Source organism: Triticum aestivum, chromosome 1D, assembly GCF_018294505.1.
Source record: "Triticum aestivum cultivar Chinese Spring chromosome 1D, IWGSC CS RefSeq v2.1, whole genome shotgun sequence".
NCBI lineage: Eukaryota > Viridiplantae > Streptophyta > Magnoliopsida > Poales > Poaceae > Triticum > Triticum aestivum.
This window is the reverse complement of record NC_057796.1, coordinates 193,105,514-193,116,668: the sequence shown is the minus strand read 5'-3', so window position 1 is coordinate 193,116,668 and position 11,155 is coordinate 193,105,514.

Genomic DNA, 11,155 nt, shown 5'->3' with positions numbered 1-11,155 from the left:
ACCCGAGCTCCGGCGACCGCCAAGGACGACGCCGGCGACAACCCGGCCACCCCAGGCCCATCCGCCACCACCACTCAATGCGCGAGTTCGTCCGCATCATGTAGATGCCCTCCGCCGGCCATTTGGTCGCCGGAGGAGGAATCCCGCACCTCGCCGCCGCGTCTGGCCTCGCCGGCGTCGAGTCGCCGGTGGATTAGCCCCGGTTGACCGAGGATTTGACCCCCCAGGGTCAATGACAGGTGGGGCCGCCCCTGTTAGATTAGTTTAAATTTTAGTTAGATGCTAATTAAATTTAGTTAGCCACTAACTCACTGACATGTGGGCCCCGCCCTGTTAACAACCTAGTTAGGGTTAGATTAGCACTAACTAACTCGGTTAGTTAGCTGAGTCACTGACCAGTGGGCTCCACTGGTCAGGTTTGACCTGGACCAGCCGCTCTTATCATGCTGACGTCATCCTGACGTAGTGCTGACGCAGTAATTTAATTACTGGAATTATTCTTACACAGGAAATTCCAGAAAATACAACTTCAAAAATTCATAGAAATTCAACCATAACTCCAAATGAAACAAATTATATATGAAAAATGATCAGAAAAATCCAATCTATCCATCTGTACTGGTTTCATGCTTGTTAGAGCAACCTAACCATGCTGTTTAGATGAAACAAGATAATGCACTTATATGACTCTATAAAATGGGTTTGCATTTGAATCTTTGGACACGACGTGTACATGGTGGTAAGTGACCATTAGGACAACAACGTTTCATCTGTTACTTGCTGCGGTAGTTGAACCCCTTTCCTCTGCATGACCTGTCATTGTCACAGTAAATAGATGAAACCCACTAGCATGAGTAGGAGTTGTTTGAGCCCTGATGTGCCTACTCATTCATGCTTGTTTGTCATGCCTGCTATTGCTTAGAGTTGTGTCAGGTCTGATTCATCGGGAATGAATTGGAAAGTTGTGAACATGTCCTACTGTGTGAGAGCTAAGTGTGTGAACACGATTTGGTAAAGGTAGCGGTGAGAGGCCATGTAGGAGTACATGGTGGGTTGTCTCATTGAAGCCATCCTCAGGAACTGAGTTCTGTGTTTGTGATCCATGAATAGTTACTACCACACATTGGAATGCTTAAGTGCCCCTCTCGACTTATTAATCGACTTGATCTCTGTCCAGGAGTTGCAACTAGTTTCTGGTGTTTGTAGGTTGTGTTAGTAGTCTACCAAGTGGTACCCGGTACAGGTGGGCTTGGGACAGACTAGGCACCGTGGCACGGTGTACCAAGCGTAGATCCATCCGTCGAGGTGGGTTTGGGAACCCTGCACACATCGTTTGGGGCCGTTAGCGACACCCCGGCCGGATCTCCTTGCGGATGGAACCCGAATAGGCGATAAACCTGGACGAGAGACTTGTGTGGTTAGTCAGGTCGTGGCCGACTCCCTCGCTAGGCTTCCGCTTGAAGGTTGCCGAGGTACACGACGTGTACATGGTGGTAAGTGGCGAGAGCGTGTGTGACGAAGTACACCCCTGCAGGGTTAATATGATCTATTCGAATAGCCGTGTCCACGGTAAAGGACTTCTGGGTTGCCTATGACAGTTCATAGACAAGTGAAAGTGGATACTCTAAAATGCGCAAGATAAGCGTGAGTGCTATGGATGGCGTTCTCGTAGGGAGACGGGAGCGGATCCATAGTGGAGTATTGATATGGTGAATATGTGGACTCGTGTGCGCCACCTCAAAAGAGTTACTTGCAGTCGTAGTTAGGATAGCCACCGAGTCAAAGCTGGCTTGCTGCAGTTAAACTCCACCACCCCCTTTGTTGATACCGATGCATATGTAGATAGTTCTAATGTAAGTCTTGCTGGGTACATTTGTACTCACGTTTGCTTAACTTATGTTTTTGCAGAGAGACTTCAGTCTCGCTAGTAGTTCCGCGTGGACTTCGATGTTTAGCTTGTTACCTCAGCTACGATCTTGTGCCCTCGGCGGGATCTAGTAAATAGTCAGGCTTCTCAGCCTTTTTCATTTGTAGATGTCTGTACTCAGACAAGTTAAGCTTCCGCATGTGCTTGTTGCTTGTATGGTCTGAATGTTGGGTCATGAGACCCATGTTTGTAATATCTGGCTCTTCGGAGCCTAATGAATAAATACTCTTAGTCGTAGAGTCTTGTTGTGATGCCATGTTGTATTTGCACATATCGAGCATATTGTGTGTATGATTGAAATGCTCGGTATGTGTGGGATCCGAGTACCTAGTTGTTTATCCTTGGTAGCCTCTCTTATGGGGAAATGTAGTCTTGTGCTTCCATGAGCCATAGTAGTCCGCTACAGCCCAGTTCACCGGAGTCCTGCTAGCCCAGCACTACTGCTCCGGAACACTTGACTGGCCGGCATGTGATTCACTTCGTTCCTGTGTCTCTGGAGTCCTGCCTAGCCCGCTACAGCCTGGTTCACCGGAGGTTAGCCCAGTGCTACAGCCCGGATTCGCACGCTGCTGACCGACATGCTCGATGTTGATTCATGTATGCCTGTCCCCGTAAGTTAGTGCCACTTTGGGTTCATGACTAGTCATGTCGGCCCGGGTTCTCTGTCATATGGATGCTAGCGACACTATCATATACGTGAGCCAAAAGACGCAAACGGTCCCGGGCCATGGTAAGGCGACACCCGTGGGAATACCGTGCGTGAGGCCGCAAAGTGATATGAGGTGTTACCGGCTAGTTCGATGTGACTTGGAATCGGGGTCCTGACAGCTTTGGTATCAGAGCCTGACTGCCTGTAGGATTACCAAGCCAAACTGGTCGAAGTTGAGTCTAGAAATGCTTTAGTTATATAAGGGAATTGATTGTGGATGGGAACGTAAGGCTCTTTTTACTCCTTTACCTTATGCCCTTCTGATCCGAGTCACCCTCTTCTTTTCTACGGGGATTAAGAACTAGGCTTCTCATCTTTCTATCAGGATCACGTGTTACTAATCCGTAGACTTATAGGATTGTTGGTTTCAAGCCTCAGTTCAGTTCCTACTACTTCCGTATGTTCATATCTGGCCTCAAAACCTTGTTATTGTGCTTCTAAGTGGTTATGCCACCATTTTTGCAGGATGTCTCAAATCCTTTGAGCATTTACAGACGTTATGTTGTTCGAGTCATCCCAGGCTTCTAAATAATCTGACGCATTTGCAAATCCCTTCTTTCCGTTCTCGATGTTCCTTTGGGCCAGATTAACCACACTAATCGTTGAGTTGAGGTACTCTGTTGCCTTGACATATATGTTGGAGTTATTATTATGACCCTAGGTGTCTTAGAGGACCATTTAGTAATCTAGCAATGCTTGCATCCCCAGTGTGATGATTCTGGCCATTATTCTCGAAAGCATCCCGTGATGCCACTTAGTTAGTAGGCATTCTATTCCCGGGTTTCTGAACTCGAGATTCACTCCACTTACCTCCTGTTGATAGTGTTTGCTCGTTCCTTTAGGATATTAGTAACCTTTGCGATAGTCCTCGAGGTTCATGGTATATCCTTCTTCCAAATATCATGAACTGCTTATGGAAGAAGTTCCTCGCGGAACCGAAAGATCACAACTAGAGTGCTCTTGAGGAGTACTCCATTCATATTGTGACTCTGCCAGTCCTTCCTCCTCTGCATGGGTTATCCGGAAGAAATATGTTGAATTTGTTCGACATACTAATCCATGCATCCACAACTCAGAAAAACATATGTTCCTTTGGGTTGTCCCTCTTTAGTTATTTTCTGGCCCTCGTCTATCAATTGATAGTCAGGAGTAATTGTGCATTTGTGTTATCGATGCCTATTATTCTTGTGGTTTGTCAAGCCATTCTAATCCAGAATGACTAGGAGAAACAAACTCCAGTACCTCGTCCATCTTTGGGAATGGGTCAAAGTAGTTGTATTCCGCAGATCAAATGCCTAACCGGCTTTGTTTTGTTCTACCTTCGAGTATTACCCCCTTTATGTCAGAATTGTCATGAGAATTGCACCATCTCTCACGAATTCTTAACGCAGTGATACTTCTCGCCATCATTGCTCATTCCTCGGTTCCGTGTTGTCACAACCGGAATGCCGACAGGTGAACTATGATGTGTGAAATCTATACTCCTAGCAACTCCGTTGCTTGGTAGTTAAAGGACAATAATTTCATCCTTAGCGTGTTGGTTACTGAATCACATCCTAAGGTTGATCGTGCTACCCAGTCCTTATTCCCGGTGCACTTTTCGATCAATGAGTTAGGATAGTGTCAGTCCTTGCTTATTCGGTCATATCGTCTTGCTCTGAAAAGCAAGATTGTTCTCGAGCTTAATAACGTATTGGTGGTTCGTGATTTTCCGAATATCTTCTCGGAAGTATCACCAGGTTGTCCCCTGACTGTTTTGTTGAGCTCGTGATTAAGTTGGTTTTTTTTATAAACCACCCCTTCTCCAAGAATCCATGTTGGATACCCCTGAGCTAGTTGGTTAAGCCAAACAACAACTTGGAGAGTTGGAAGATAAAAGCTTGTCCAGCTTAGTTCATTTCAAGGGATATATTTGCGTGTGTTGAAGATAGATGATATCTTCATCGATTGGTCCCTGTGATCAGTTGTTGGACCTATTGTCGTATCAAGACTTTGATTTGAGTATGGGCTATCATCAAATCAAATCAGAACCAACGATGTTCATAATGTTGTCTTACTCGTGGTTGATCCCTCGAGCATACACCATTATATCTTTTGGGTCTGACCAATGCTATCACTTGTTCACATAATTATGGAATTCCATCTCCATGGAAACCTGGATGAATTGTTGTTGAGCCCATCAGCAACACTGCTACCTTCTCCATGACTCGTGTTGAACATCCAGCTAGTATTGGAAACTTTATAAGCATTATCTTCGTGTTCCGTTCATGAAGCATATGTTTGGATGAAAGTAGTGACTTCCTCTAATTCACGTGCATCTGATGCAAGTTGCTGTCGTGGATTTGAGAAAGTCAATGTTGCTTCTTTTGGAATCATCCCAAAATCGGTCATGCATACGTGCGAAGTATTCTGTGGTTCGGAGACTTGCAACCTTCGTTCTATATGTGTTCCTAGCACACCAAGCCACTGACTGATTTGTTCCAGGAGAAGGAGTTCCTTTTAAGAGCTAACCCGGGCTTAATTGAGAACTTCATTATCTGCGATGATGGTTCCCCTCCTGAAGTCGGTAGTGTTTTATTATAAGACTACCATGTGATCATGCTTGTCCGGGACAACGTGCTCACATGTATGTAGCAGAACCAGCTCATGTTTTGGAGCTTGCTATCGTAGTTCATCCCCTGAGAATCTCACAACGTCATCTCGTCGATTTGTGTTGCAAACTTTCATTTTTCCTTCTAGACTTGATGAGTCTGGAATATCTTGACACCAACCAGATCTGAATCTCGGGCAGATATGATGGTTGGAACATTTTCCAAGAATTATAATATTGGTCTCTCGATAACCGGTAAAGTGGATGTCGTGGCCAACACACCCAGCCAGAAGACCTATTATGGTAGTATCTTGATTGAGTAAGTTGGCCACCTCCCCATAAGGATTTCTTAGGATTTATTCCAGTAGTTATTCCTTATGGATTCCTGCGCTCCCGAAGTCCGACCTACTACTTGATGTTCAAGATTCCAAACCACATCTAATGGGTTACGCTAGAACATCAAGGAGAACATTAGAAGCGGAGTGCTAAATGTCTCTCGGTCGATCATCCAGATTTTGCTCCCTTGGCTTCGCTAAGGTGAAATCTGAGAAAGTGTTGTCCTCCTTTGCACCTGCATCCTCCATCACCGTTCATCATGGTAGTATGTTGTGTTGCCAGGATCCTCGGCACGGATAATGGTAAAACCTTGATGTATATGGAAATGCTCAAGTTCTTGAGAGCACGCGCAAGCAAAATCATCCCTTGCGTTGTCTTCAACAAGGTAGTTCATATCATCCATTCTAGTCCGAGTATGCCATTCCTTCAAACTCCGCCAAACGATTGTTGTGATTTGCCTTAGGCTGATATAAAAAGTCTCAATGATCTCTATATCAAAAGTAATTCTTTTTGCCACTTAAGGTAATAATTCTATGAGTCACCTTCCCCAAGGTGCCCCGTTATCGAATCATGGCAATTTTCCTCGCTACCTTGAAACCCTCGTCAAATTGTTTCTTCCGTCCCTCCTGATGCATGTTTTGCCTCTTAGCTCCAGAGATGTTTCTATGTCTCATTCCGTGAATTGATCTTGTGATCATTAAGATGATCCTAAGTTGCTCAAACCTCAGGAAGATTGATCCTTCTAAAAATTCTCCCTTTCTACTCGTTGTCATGTTGGATGTAGTTCTCAAAGCAAGACGTTGAGATCAAGGGGATGCAATGAATCAACATCTTCGAGAAGAGCAATTGGATCATGAAGATCGTGTTAGTTTGTGTCCCCTCTGTCTTCTTACCTCACGTCTTGAATCTCGGGACGAGATTCTTGTTTAGTGGGGGTGAGTTGTCACATCCCTAGCCTTACCTTGCACTAGGCTAGCACTTGTCTGTTGCATCATGTTTAATTTTTACTTAAGTTGAAATGGGGATTGATCAAACCCTAGCATCAGGAAGAATTCAAATAGGATCAAATAAAATATTTTTCAATAAATCCCAAAATGTCCCTAAGAAAAGTTCATGATTTCTGGTTAAGGTGAAAACCTCTGCCAAAAATGATGAATATATTTTAGGTCATTTTTGGATTTTTTTTAATTAACTCATATTGTATTTGAATTGGAGCATTTAAATCCTATAAATATTTTAAATGCTCTAATAATTCTGAAACTAGTTGAGGGCTGTTGGAAATAATTCTAATTGTGCCCACAAATATTTTCAGAAGTTTTAGAAGTGGTTTAGTATTTTACTAAATCAACAACAGAAAAGCAAAATAGAAAACAAAATCAGAAACAAGAAAAGAGAGAGAGAGAGAGGAAGCCCACCTGGGCCACTTACCTGGCCCAGCTCCTCCAGCCGGCCCAGCCCACCTGGCAAGTGCCAGTCGTCTTCCACCTCGCGCCAGTCGGACGCGGAGCGCGTGCCCGACGCACGCGTGCCCGTAGCTCGCCACCTCCTGCTTGCCGCCGACCGCCTGGAGCTGGCTAAGGGCGCCACGCAACCCCTCTGGCCCTCTCTCACTCTCCCCGTGCTCCTCCTCCCCTCTGTCTCTCTCCCACGTGCACGGCCGAACGGCACCGTCGCCGCCGCTTGTCGTTGCCGTGTCCACCGCCTCCCCCTTGCTTCCCCGACCAGTCAAGGAGCTCCGCCACATCGTCCCCGACCTCTTCTTCATCGTCGGCCGCCGCGTATCCCCATCGTCGAATCGTTGCCGTCCGGCCTTTCCCGAGCCCGCTTCGACGCCTGCTGCAACCGCCGTGAGCCACCGAACCGTTTTCCCCTCTATGTTCTCGCTCTCGTGCACCGTACCCGCCACACCTTGCTCGCCCGCACGCGCCGCCGCCTCTGACCACCGCTGACGAGCCTCCGGCCACCTAGCGGTCCGTCCGTTGTGCTCAACTTCCTTCCCGCGCCACGTAGAGCAAGTAGGTGCCCCGCACGAGCCTCCCCGGCCACCGTAGCGTCGACCACGAGCTCACCCGAGCTCCAGCGACCGCCAAGGACGCCACCGGCGACAACCCCGGCCACCCCAGGCCCAACCGCCACCACCACTCGATGCGCGAGTTCGTCCGCATCACGTAGATGCCCTCCGCCGGCCATTTGGTCGCCGGAGGAGGAATCCCGCACCTCGCCGCCGCGTCTGGCCTCGCCGGCGTCGAGTCGCCGGTGGATTAGCCCCGGTTGACCAAGGATTTGATCCCCCAGGGTCAATGACAGGTGGGGCCGCCCCTGTTAGATTAGTTTAGATTTTAGTTAGACGCTAATTAAATTTAGTTAGCCACTAACTCACTGACATGTGGGCCCCGCCCTGTTAACAGCCTAGTTAGGGTTAGATTAGCACTAACTAACTCGGTTAGTTAGCTGAGTCACTGACCAGTGGGCTCCACTGGTCAGGTTTGACCTGGACCAGCCGCTGTTGTCTTGCTGACGTCATCCTGACATAGTGCTGACGCAGTAATTTAATTACTGGAATTATTCTTACACAGGAAATTCCAGAAAATACTACAACTTCAAAAATTCATAGAAATTCAACCATAACTCCAAATGAAACAAATTATATATGAAAAATGATCAGAAAAATCCAATCTATCCATCTGTACTGGTTTCATGCATGTTAGAGCAACCTAACCATGCTGTTTAGATGAAACAAGATAATGCACTTATATGACTCTATAAAATGGGTTTGCATTTGAATCTTTGGTTCAAATGGACTCATCTCAATCTGTTCTAGCTTGCATTAGCCCAAAACACATTCATATTGCCATGTCATGATCATGCATCATATTGTGCATTGCATTGATTGTATTTCTTCTCTGTTGCCGGTATTTGTCCGCTCTCGGTAGACGATGTTCCGGCGTTGTGATCGTTGACACTAATGAAGACTCAATGCTATCTTCAGAAGTGCCAGGCAAGCAAAACCCCCTTGTTCATTCCGATACAATCCCACTCTCTCGCTCCTGCTCTCTTTTACTGCATTAGGACAACAACGTTTCATCTATTACTTGCTACGGTAGTTGAACCCCTTTCCTCTGCATGACCTGTCATTGTCACAGTAAATAGATGAAACCCACTAGCATGAGTAGGAGTTGTTTGAGCCCTGATGTGCCTACTCATTCATGCTTGTTTGTCATGCCTGCTATTGCTTAGAGTTGTGTCAGGTCTGATTCATCGGGAATGAATTGGAAAGTTGTGAACATGTCCTACTGTGTGAGAGCTAAGTGTGTGAACACGATTTGGTAAAGGTAGCGGTGAGAGGCCATGTAGGAGTACATGGTGGGTTGTCTCATTGAAGCCATCCTCAGGAACTGAGTTCTGTGTTTGTGATCCATGAACAGTTACTACCACACATTGGAATGCTTAAGTGCCCCTCTCGACTTATTAATCGACTTGATCTCTGTCCAGGAGTTGCAACTAGTTTCTGGTGTTTGTAGGTTGTGTTAGTAGTCTACCAAGTGGTACCCGGTACAGGTGGGCTTGGGACAGACTAGGCACCGTGGCACGGTGTACCCAGCATAGATCCATCTGTCGAGGTGGGTTTGGGAACCCTGCACACATCGTTTGGGGCTGTTAGCGACACCCCGGCCGGATCTCCTTGCGGATGGAACCCGAATAGGCGATAAACCTGGACGAGAGACTTGTGTGGTTAGTCAGGTCGTGGCCGACTCCCTCGCTAGGCTTCCGCTTGAAGGTTGCCGAGGTACACGACGTGTACATGGTGGTAAGTGGCGAGAGCGTGTGTGACGATGTACACCCCTGCAGGGTTAATATGATCTATTCGAATAGCCGTGTCCGCGGTAAAGGACTTCTGGGTTGCCTATAACAGTTCATAGACAAGTGAAAGTGGATACTCTAAAATGCGCAAGATAAGCGTGAGTGCTATGGATGGCGTTCTCGTAGGGAGACGGGAGCGGATCCATAGTGGAGTATTGATATGGTGAATATGTGGACTCGTGTGCATCACCTCAAAAGAGTTACTTGCAGTCGTAGTGAGGATAGCCACCGAGTCAAAGCTGGCTTGCTGCAGTTAAACTGCACCACCCCCTTTGTTGATACCGATGCATATGTAGATAGTTCTGATGTAAGTCTTGCTGGGTACATTTGTACTCACGTTTGCTTAATTTATGTTTTTGCAGAGAGACTTCAGTCTCGCTAGTAGTTCCGCGTGGACTTTGACATTTAGCTTGTTACCCAGCTACGATCTTGTGCCCTCGGCAGGATCTAGTAAATAGTCAGGCTTCTCAGCATTTTTCATTTGTAGATGTCTGTAGTCAGACAAGTTAAGCTTCCGCATGTGCTTGTTGCTTGTATGGTCTGAATGTTGGGTCATGAGACCCATGTTTGTAATATCTGGCTCTTCGGAGCCTAATGAATAAATACTCTGAGTCGTGGAGTCTTGTTGTGATGCCATGTTGTATTTGCACATATCGAGCATATTGTGTGTATGATTGAAATGCTTGGTATGTGTGGGATCCGACAACCTAGTTGTTTATCCTTGGTAGCCTCTCTTATGGGGAAATGTAGTCTTGTGCTTCCATGAGCCATAGTAGTCCGCTACAGCCTAGTTCACCGGAGTCCTGCTAGCCTAGCACTACTGCTCCGGAACACTTGACTGGCCGGCATGTGATTCACTTCGTTCCTGTGTCTGTCCCTTCGGGGAAATGTCACGCGGTGACATCCGGAGTCCTGCCTAGCCCGCTACAGCCCGGTTCACCGGAGTCCTGTTATCCCAGTCCTACAGCCCGGATTCGCACGCTGCTGACCGACATGCTCGATGTTGATTCATGTATGCCTATCCCCGTAAGTTAGTGCCATTTGGGTTCATGACTAGTCATGTCGGCCCGGGTTCTCTGTCATATGGATGCTAGCGACACTATCATATACGTGAGCCAAAAGACCCAATCGGTCCCGGGCCATGGTATGGCGACACCCGTGGGAATACCGTGCGTGAGGCCGCAAAGTGATATGAGGTGTTACCGGCTAGATTGATGTGACTTTGAATCGGGGTCCTGACACTAAAAACCTCCCGAAGAAAGCCACAAGAAGGCCGACTCCAAGAAGCTGGCCACAAGAAGACCGACTCCACGATGCCGGCCACAGGAGGGCCGGCTCCCGGCAAGCGGCCAAGATTGCACCCTCAAGGACTGCACCCACATAACGGTGACGAGACAGGGCGTGGCTACAGTAAACCCTGCCACCCCCGAATCCCGGAGCACGCGTGGCCATAGTGCGCCGCACGGGTCGGCCATCCCCCGTCCGGCGCGGCACTATTTCCATGTTGACCATGACGCCACCCACGACAGGCTGTCAGAATGGCCCGCGGGCGGCGGGCCCCTTCAGCCAGAGAGATGCTCGAAGGCGGCCAAGCCCCCCCAGTCGGCCTGGGGTGTAGCCGGCTCCCAATAAGCCGGCTACCTCACTCCCTCGAAGTATGTGCATCATTAAGGAGACAAGACGAGGTAAGGCTACAGTGAGAGCCCGCCAGACGGCGGCACTGTAGCCATGC